The sequence below is a fragment of the Opisthorchis viverrini genome (assembly GCF_000715545.1).
Source record: "Opisthorchis viverrini unplaced genomic scaffold opera_v5_165, whole genome shotgun sequence".
Classification (NCBI taxonomy): domain Eukaryota; kingdom Metazoa; phylum Platyhelminthes; class Trematoda; order Opisthorchiida; family Opisthorchiidae; genus Opisthorchis; species Opisthorchis viverrini.
Window position 1 is genome coordinate 567,519 of NW_008751822.1, and position 10,895 is coordinate 578,413.

The window sequence follows — 10,895 nt, forward strand, 5'->3', positions numbered from 1 at the left end:
TCTTTGAACAAAACCTCAGCGGACTATCATTGCCGCGTAAAACTGACTCTCCCAGAAGCACACCTGGCTTCGGTTTTTTGTTTATCAGTGTTCTAGAAACTCCGTCCAATGTCGACGCTAGCGTCAGATTTGTTTCGAACGGTGGGGACGTAATCAAATATTTGCATGTGTACTCATCAACATCAGGATGGACAGGAGGGTCTAAATGAAGTTGGTGACATTGAAACACAAGGTGTTATTTGGTCATCAAACAGAAAAAGTTGGCCATACTTTTTGTGCGATATTTTCGGCATCAAGTTAAATTAAAAATATCGTGAAAAGTGCGACGGTTTTGGAAACTACCATTTCCTTGCCCCTCCAGTTTTAAATTGTTTCGTAAGCCGCTTGTAAACACTCCAGGGTTTGTTTCTGAATTTAAAGCTGTTTTGAGAACTCTTCATTCCAAGGGCACAGAATAGTTAATAGTCGACTGTATCATCTGCTGCGTCCTACTTTGTTATTGATGTATAGAAAACTAAAAATGCTGACCGCCATTGTTCTACACTGAAATTCCTTAACTTTAATACAGAGCAACTAAGTACCATTTGTTGTCGAACGTTTTTGTCACAAGGTTTCTTGTGGGTATACAACTGGCGTGTTTATTCTAAGTCTAAACTATGTTATAAAACCCAAAATGAGAGAGGATTATTCAATGACTGTCGAGCTAACGAACTACTTTTCTCCTGATGCGAACTGCATTTGGTTCAAATGGTAAAAATTTAAACTATCCTAGAGCACTTCCCCGAGTGTAGGTTGAACAATAAGTTCTTATACTACTATCGGTTGTAAGGATCAAGTGGTTTTACCAAATTAGGAAACAACGACTACGTAGTTGTCAATAGTTCTGGTACCTTTGCCTCTGCACGTTCAAGTAGATAAGACAAAAAATTTGCCGACTTATTCTGCATGTCAGTTCAGCTCAGATTGTGCTTGCCGAACAAAATAAGCTATACAGTGGGCCAGTGGCAACACTGGATTTGTTTCAGTGTGGTCACTGTCCGACAGATGCAATTTTGTTACACTTGACTATCAAAGCATTAATTTGTGATCGGTCTCCAATGGTGTGAGCTTATTGGTCTGCAAAATCTTGAACTGGGGTATGTGAAACATGTTCCACTAAAGAAAATTCTGCGTCGCTATTAGAGGTGTACTTTGGTCTCAGTGAACCTTTTTCATATTCGGATTGAAGGTGTGACTTTAACCCTGAGAAGAACTTTCTAGTGCACCAGGAAATGCCCGTAAATCAAGGGTCCCCGAGAGTACAGTGTACGTAAATTTCGCGATAAAACAAGGTGTTAGTCAAATTTCTCGACATACAGAAATGATGGTTTCTTGAAGAACACTTTTGACCAAACTCCGATCAATTTAGTAGAATGAGAGCGGAGTGCCAGTTCGGGCATTTGTCAGCAATGATCTAACAGGCGGCAACTGTTATCTGATACTGTTTTCTCGCTTTTTTACCCAACGCATAAACTAAACGACCTAGCGTTAACATTTGTATTCTGTTTGGAGTTGAGAAGCGTTTGCTGTCTGCCTGGAAATACAGCTTGATATGTGGTGAAGATGAGCGCTTGAAGAGAGCCCAAAACAGTTCATTTGAACAATTTTAAAGCTGTGGCACTATTGTTTCTACGCTGATGTACGTTGATTGAATTTGATCTAGCCGTCCATTCTGACATTTGGTCATGTGACAACGTGAACTTTATATTATACCCTCTGTTTGTACACAAAAAGAAGAAAGAAGTCGACATGGGAGAAAATTTGGCTCGTGTTTATTAGTCTTTCAAGAGTTTCAAATCCTCTTTTCAGAGATAAACGCGAATGGAGAAACGTTCGTACACGTTCGTGATATCTCGAATACCGTGCCAACTGGAACATGAGGCGGCCTGGTGCAACCCACTCAGTTGCTTAGAACATCACAAAACGAGGAATTCAGCTGGGTTCCAGGTAAGTCTGTCGCAAAACTAAATTTGTTTGCAAATGAAAGTATTTCGCTAATTCGGAGAAGATTCAGCAAAATTTCTATTTACTAACGAGCAATCCCCACGGTTCGATTCAGTTTTCGTCACAGGTGTATAATTTTTAAATTCGATAAAACTGGTGCGAAACTGACGCAGACTGATTTTCAGACTTTTGATATTGTGAGAAGCATTTTCTTACCGATGATTTGAAGACGTCGTTCCCCATTAACCATGTCTGGTCGCGGTCACTTGGACCGCGGAGTGTCCGAGAGTCGTTAGAAATCAGCTTTATTCTCTTTGTGTAATCCCGTGCCAACAAAGTTCCTCGAGGGAATGTGAGTGAGGGGATACGGCTGACTCATACAGGAACTGACAAGAATAACGTTCTAAAACTACCGATGTAATTCTTCGACTGCGTCTGCCTCTGAGATTTCTGGCGAGGCGGGCGCCATCCAGTCAGCGCACCGTAGTATCGTGATCAGCTGCCTCCGTTGGACAACTTCCTTTGTCATACATAATCGATGAGTTTATCCTAAGTAATTGTCTCCCATCGCAACGTGTATGATAAATTTTAACCTGTGGGCTTGGAATTTATCGAACACCGATAAAGAAGTTTCCAAAGGAATTTTTGTCGAAGCTTATTTGCTTAATGCGCTTCCTCATTAGTGTGGCTGATTGGGTAGATGCGGCTAAATTCATAGCATATTTTCACATGAACGCACTATCGAATTCCTTCTGTACTGTACATGCAGCAGCTTGCAGAGGACTACCGACTGCAGGAAAGGCGAGATCGGACCATCCCTGGGTATTCAAGCGAACTAGAGATATCAGAAATAGATCGAGGCCATCAAAAGACAACGACCCGCATCGGACCAAGCTTATTTACTTTTCAAGTCTGCAAAGAGCTATTAACGATCGAGTATGTGACAAGTGGAGGTGATTTCAAGTATTTGTAACTAGATCAGTACGACGGTCCAAAGAATAACCCACAAAATGAAGTTACATTTGTTCTCATTCCATCGAGGTAACGCACAGCAAATTGCTCGGAAGGGTAAGTTCTAATGTCGCTCCTCCTGTACCGCATGACTTCATCAGAAGCGTTCTATCTACGTCCTCGCTTGCTAATATATCGTCGCTCCGATTTTCTGTGCCGACTAGGAATTATAAGCTACTCAAACCTGAAGGATACGCTACGCTTTTTAGGGGGTTTTGATGTGCAAACACGGAACTATCCCTCCGGAAGACTGCAAAAATAGAGCCGATATATTATAAAAAACTAACCAAGTTTTTGCAGTAACTCAGCCGCTCTTTTGGCAGAGAATTGCGATTTGTTAAGCGTAGGGTAGTAGATATAAATCCTATCAAAGCCTTTTATTTTGTGAACACAAAGCCTCATATCAGTGCGCAACAAAGTACTACAGAATTTTCTACTGTTGACAGCTGAATAACACCAAATTATCGTGATATAAATCTGTGTTGATGGCGACAGTGTTCAATGCCTTCTTTGGCTTACTGTTTGTCCGAACTAAAAGAGTCGTGAATGTTTTCCATATTTGTTGTTCAATAACTATACATCTGTTTTCCAGTCGGCGCCCATCTGAACTGAATAAAAGGTGGAAATAGAAGTGATTCAGATACGATACTCTCACTGCTTCCCGAAGAAGGCATAAGGGCTGAGACGCTGCCACAGTGCCCAAGCCTGGACAGAAATGGTCGAGATGATGGAACTATATTCGATCCGGGTAGGAATTTTGTTCTGGACCGCTAGGCTATCTCAAACTATCCCGTCCATACGTACAGCGATCTAGGTAGCTGAGAAGTCAAAACACCAGCCAAGTCCTAGTATTAAACATACTCAAATGGATGCGCCTAATTGCAGTTTTCTGTGTTTAGTGGTAAAAACGAAAGTGAACGATATAAAACGTCGTCAGTGCAGTAGGCCGTGATTTTAACACTACATAAGTGATTGAGCTGGGAGTTATCAGTAGATTGTTCTAGAATCACCAGTGAGAACTTACACCACAATTCTGCTGAAAAATAGGTTTGCTGTTTCAGCAGAGGCTTCCGGTCTGATGGTCGTCTCCCTCAGGGTTCACTTACCCGTGAAACTGTTTGTTCTGAGAAATGTCAGAAAAGTTAATTTTTGCTGGTTATGTGTGGATTAATCGTTTTTTTCAACGAAGATTTTATCCCTAACCTATGGCAATGTATGTTTTAACGCTCATTGGTATCATTTCAGAGTTAGTTAAGTCTAGGCTGTTCAATACATTTACAAACACATTTTGTCCATTTGATTTGTTTATTGGTAATCCGTGTGCCTGTTTCTCATGACACCTGCTGTACCTGAACTGGATTTTTATATATGTAGTAGCTCTTCACGCTCAGTTTCCATCAGGTCAACCTGTGTTATCCAAAAATCATCTAACCTCTCCATGCTTCTTCCACTGCACGTTCTTGCGGTGATTCAACCTCGTCTGGATTGGTTCGACTGATTACTGGATGGTATTAGTTGGCAATCGACTTTAAGGGCAGAATAAACACCATGGAGCGATACAAAAGATCTTAACTGCCATAAAAAACATCATTTACCCCTGAGGCAGGTAGGAAATTCTCCGCTAGACTACAGTGAGATGACGATCAATTCAGAAGCTATAGGGATGAATACATGACCTCATGAAACACTCCAATCTTGTATTGACATGCCCATTATATTCAAAACGTACAAATTTATCACAAGAAACCTGGTCATACCAGTGAGTGCAGGATCGGTTTAATCCTTTTCCGGGCACATCATGTAAACGCGATCCTTGAATTTCCCTCGCCACCACGTTCTGCATGAACTTAATTTGGAAGCTGGTTCTCGAAGAATATTTGGCAACCTTATGAATAGCGTTTCGTCAAGAAAATAAGCAGCGATATTTCAAAGATCACAGCAACCGACACACGCTTATGTGCAGCATAATCTTTTGGAGAATATCATGACTGAGAGATTAATCCGGGATTTAATTGTCCCTCATTAAAATGGGGGATAGTTCGTGAAGTTGCCGTAGAGTCAGTTGAAGATTCTGAAGAATTAATCTTCTGAATGCGTTCATCTTGTCGTAGAGAGCAAGCCATCAATACATAAAATCTAGGCGAATAAAGCAGCCAGCGTTCTCTTGTTTTCAAGTAGTCCAGTTTCGTTATTCCGTTTAGGCCTCTTGCTCTTCAGTGGTTAGTCCAGGTTAGTGCAGGTGAGAAGTCGCTGGCAGTGAACTTTTGTGGGATTTCGCATGTTAAACAGTCAACTCTGTGAGCTTATATGTGCAAGGAGGTAAAGAAATGCCGATCATATAGGGACAGCTAAAACGAGTAATTCCAAGCTTCATCTTACGAGTGATAGGTTACGAGCTCTTGTCCAGTGACAACCTACAAACAGATGAAATGGTAAGTCCTTTTTCATGAATTTTCCTCCAAAGCTTCTGCCAGTTGCCCTAACTCATAAACAGTTTGGTGTTACCAGTGATATTATTTTTTGTGCGCTTGCTTAACAATGCTCCAAACTGTCAACTTGGTGTTTAATGCAGATTTAGAGGTTCAAAAGATATGAAATATCATTCGGTATTTGGTGTTTCGTTTTGACGTGTGTTGCTCCGACCACCTTGTCATGTTTTCTTGAATTTATCATCATATTAAAATGCATAAAACTAGTATTGCTAAGCTTATTTTTATGACTGCCCACGACTCGTTGACGGCTTGTGTAAATGAGAGGAATAAAATTTTAATTGCTTTCCATGCGAATTTCTGAACGGACTGCAAAGCAGTCAGATAGAACTGCATCTTTGAAAAATATGCCTTTTACCCGCAGAGGAAGTCTACTTGTTTTTAATCTCAACGTACTGTTGGTTGTCCCATCGTCTTTGTGTTCCCATTAAAATGCAAAAATAATCTTGCAAGCTAACTAGTCAAACTAACAATTATTCAACTCACTCATCATTACTGCTTATTTCAAAATCAGCACTTCGCCAGCCAGTATAAACTGCTTCAAAAATGCCTAGTAACATGGATAGAACAAACCAGTCTCGTGGAGCATCTTAGTGGATGTCTGCTGTCCTGAACAGGCAGGCATTCTTCAGAAAGTGTCCTTTCACACATCCTTCGCAGCGCCATCTTTGAATATCGTTTTCTGTCGTTCTCATGTGCTGAACTTGCTGTAGGCAACCACCTCAGCTGTTCTCACCTACTCGGAAAAAGTCATAGCACCAACAAACCTACTTCTGATGACCGAATATTTTGTCGTGTTTATCACTCACGACAGTTTACTTAAACTGACCACACAAATTACGTGTACTTTGGGATCAGCGAATCGAATCTTAAGTGAACACTGTCTTCAATTAAAAACCCACGTACTATTTTTACGTTTACTGGGTACTCCGCCACTTCTAATTGGTACACAGTATGCCGAAGATGTGGCCTTTCGGCTGAAATTTCTATTTGTTTTGAGATATTTCACGTATTTAGTTGATACCAGTAATTAGTATGACAGCAGAAATTACTAGTGTAGTAAAGATCTTTTGAAAGTAAAACATAGATAAATTCAGAATGTACTCCCATAAATCCTATGAGGAACGTTCAAAATGTTTACAGGACGGTGGAATCTTGTTAGCAGCTTTGTTTTTCAAAGGACCCTCGGTCCATAGTGTCAGTCAAGAAACGTCCACCCAGTGATCTCCGGACAACTTGTGGCCAGTTGATAACGGTTTTGAGTCAGCCCGCTAGAATAATTCACACTGGTCTCCTCAACAGTGAAAACATCCAAGTTTTAATGCTTAAAAGAACTGACCTACTTTTGGAGTTTTATCCCACAGCACAATCAGCTTCTTAAATGTGGTCACATTTTGTGGACCCACCACCTTGTGGCTAAGCTTGTCAAAAGCCACCAGCTTTACTAACTAAGTAAACGTAAATGTTTCAAATAAATTGACAAGAATATTTCTCCCGTTGAGAAGGCTGATCCAGTACGTTTTTTTGATTCGGTGACTACAAGCATTCCACGACCAACATCATTGTTGTGCCATACAAAAATACTCGCTGGCCCCGGTCTACTGATCTAAAAATAAAAATAGAAAGTCGGCAATTCAAAGGTCTGTTGCTAAGTAGGTTTACTAGTCTCAATAACAGTTGCAAAGTACCGATTGGGGTTTGATGTGCCAATGTGTTTTTTCACATCTGGAACGCCATTCATGCGAAGAAGATGCGAATACAGATTAGTGAATATATACGAACAACTGACATTGACAGACGAGAAAGAAACTCCTGTGGTCTGCTGTGAAGATTCCCTGGAATGATTTCACGTTATCGGCAAACAAATTAGTCGAACGAACCCTTCAGGGTGGCTGAAAAGCGTACATGTCATGCATCGGGTATCAGATCCACTGAGTTGAGAGGTTTTATTGCGTTTTTATCCTGAATCTTTACTACAAGAAAGATGACTCGGTGCACTTGAAAATTTAATTTCTTAAACCAAACCGTAAAGCCTGTGTTTTCTCAATTAGATCATAAGGTTGACGGAAACTCGGAGATGCGCCTACCTGATGAGCCCCAAGAAGGGTGAAACCGGTCGTGGGCTGTCGAACAGCTTTCAGCAACCTTGTGAGTAGTTTCCTTTATGAAAATATACTGCGATATCTCGAATATCGTGCCAACTGAATCATGAGGCGGCCTGTGTGTAGCACATTCAGCTGGAGGACGTAACAAGCGAGAGATTCAATTGAGTCCCCCGTGAAAAAAACCAGATTCATTGAATTTACTTCTGCCTAAATAACAGAAAATCCTAAGAAAGTGACGAAATTCATCCTAACGGAAGTATTCATCCTCGGCAGTCCAGACCTCTCTTGAGTATTGTTCAGGACTGTCACATATGCTGGCCGAAATTAGTGGTAAAAACCGCTGCACATCCCCCACAACCCTCCTTGCTAGAATGGAGGAAATTATTTGACCGCGTGGGTATCATGAAATTCGAAGAAATGGTAAACGGTCACCAAGCACCGATTACCAAACGAACGATGAAATCCAATGAGTGGACATCTCGTTTTCGTACTACGATTATTACCGATTTTCCCGCCTTTAGCAGATAATACGCTTACTGAACTGTGTGTCAAACTGTATTTGAACGGTGCTACTTGCTTCAGCTTGCAAAGCAGAAGCGGACAATGCTTTATCCAGTTCCAGTACACCCGTACACTCTGTACTACCTCAACATGTTTTATGTTGCAGCTCAGAAGACACGTCAAGGAAATCTTTTCCCATCTTTAATATAATGACTACACAAATACAACATATCCAATGCTTTCGGCCTGAAGAGAAACTGGAGCAAGAAACTCTATTTTTCCTTCACTATCCGAGATTTCGGGATCTTTTTCCCCTAAAACCAATTTTTTACAGTTTCGTATTATTTGTGACGGCGAGACAAAAAACGTGCTGGGGGTGTTGCCCAATGTACGAAAAACAACTGAAAGGTCGAGTAAAAATACGTGATTTTTGGAAGAAGTAGACGAGTGCTCAAAATCTATCCACTAGCGATTTTCACCCTGTTTGAGAGTCATCAAGTATACACGGTCCCCTGTAGCTAAAACAGCCAAACCCTATGTATCATCGATTACGTTGAGATCTGAAATTCCCCACGTTTCTAATGTCCCCATTTGTAACCCTGCTCCAATTTTGTGTTTAGTGCGTGTATGTGAACTGGTATTTGTTTATCCTTACCTCTTCACTCATTTGGCCTTGAGGTCGTCCAGCCATTTGTGACCGACTTTGTGCACGTGTGACTGTCTCACTTGGGGGTCTGTTTGCTCATTTGGTTTGTACTTTTGTAGTCCGAGTGGACCAATTGCTTTGGATGGGTATCCACTGTCGAGGTTCGTATAATCAATGAATTAGTCTCGCAATAAAAGTACTGTATAGAAACCCATCTCCGACTTTGTTTTGCCTTCCTGGAGATTCTGGTATTACACGTCACTCGAAGATACGGTTCGCTCGTTACAGTACTCGACATCTAACGTCGTCTTGTTTGAAATAAAGATGTCAACCTTTGCAACCATTGTGAAGGAAATGGGAGCCCAGGACGCGTAGACCATTGAAGCTGCGGAGGAAACCATTGCAATGCAGTTTGGTTCGCGCCCCGGTTCTTGTAAGTCACTTTGTTCATCTATTCGAAAACCTAGTGTAACTATGAGAGATTCAAGGATTGCTCAGCTCCAGGAGTATCGGGTTAACCGAGAGGTCAAACTCCAGCGGATTCTGCCAGAGGTACAGAGCAAGACCGAACTAACTAAAATTGAGCTCGAGGCCGAAGAGGACTCGCCAGCTGAAGTCTGGAAACTATTGGCCTCAACTCACCGGTTGACGCGGTACGTGAAATCCTGTCAGTTAGCTGAATGACTTCTAGGTTATGCTGGTGATATAAGACGATCATCTCCAGGGCCAAAACCGGCCATTTCCATCATTTCATTGACAGTCACTGTGGAACTATCCAAGGTGGAACTGTCATACTTTGATGATAATAAGAGTTATTATTAGAGCTCCACACGCCAATTTGGGATATATATTGAGAGCAAGGTTAAGGACGCCGGTCAGAGGATCCTGCATCTGATTCACCACTGTCAAGAAGACGCAAAGGCAGCCATTAAAGAATGTGTGGTGCTCCTGCCGAAAGTAGCATACTCCAGGACTACGCAATCTTCTTGCCCAGCCTCATATTATTGCTCGCTGTCTACTTGAAAGCCGTTCCGATTGGCACGACAGACTACTAGAGCAGCCAAGTCTTTGTCGGACTTGCGCAGAAAAATGGGAAGTTGTGAAATTGCGCTGACGGAAATGCGTTACGTTCCAGATTTACCCTTACTTGCGGTACGTTCTCTTCCCACGCCATTGTAGCACAAATCTGATGAGGTAACAGATAAGATATCGATGAGTGACCGGAACCCAAAGTTCACTGACTCAACGGAGTTTGTGAACAAGCGCTCAAGGGCTGCGCGATGTCGGTTTGGGCAACTGGCTCAAGAAGGAGATATGAGACCCCTCCTGTTCCGCTAACTTCCACCAACCAACCTCTTAAACGGAATGGTTTCCCTAGCTTCCCAACCAACATAAGGCCAGACGCAGACAGCGGTCCAAGCACTTGCCCACCCAACTTCTGGCTGCCAGCGCCTTCTGTCTATGGAAGTTCCTGATAGATGGAGGCGCACACGGGAGCATAGTGCATACTTTTCTTGCTTAGGAGACTCCCACATGGCTAAAGATTGCACGTCAGTTGTTCGGTGCGGCCAGCCGGGTTGCAGGGGACGACATCATGGGTTGTTGCATGCATCAAAACCCGAAAATGAAGCCTTGTGTCTTAACTCGTGTTAATGAGCCTTCAGCACGCCCCGGAGTTATTTCTGTTAAGCTTGACACGCCAGCAGGAAGGGTGACAACGTATGCATTTTTAGCTACTGGGTCCGACATAACATCAGCAAAAGCACGGCAAAAAACGGGGTCAGGCTGCTACCCACCTCTATGGCCATTGCTAAACTGGGGGGGGGGGTCCCATGGAATGCCCCTCCGAATCCAATGACATCAGGCTTCTATTACTGGATGAGAGTCAGTCGATAGGTATTGACGGGGCACTCATCGTTGACAACTTACCCATGTGAGCTGTCCCATCTATCAAAGAAGTGGCTAGCTCGTGGCTGCACCTTAACGAAATCACCTTTGACGAATTGGCTGAAGACGAGGTAGGAGTCCGTCTCGGGTCTGATGTATCCTAAGTGCGCTGGGTATTCGATTGGCGCTTGGGAGATAAAAACATTCATTTGCCATAAAGATCTCACTTGGTTGGATACTTCCTGGTCCGATGGGAATTGGGGCGGGACAGAA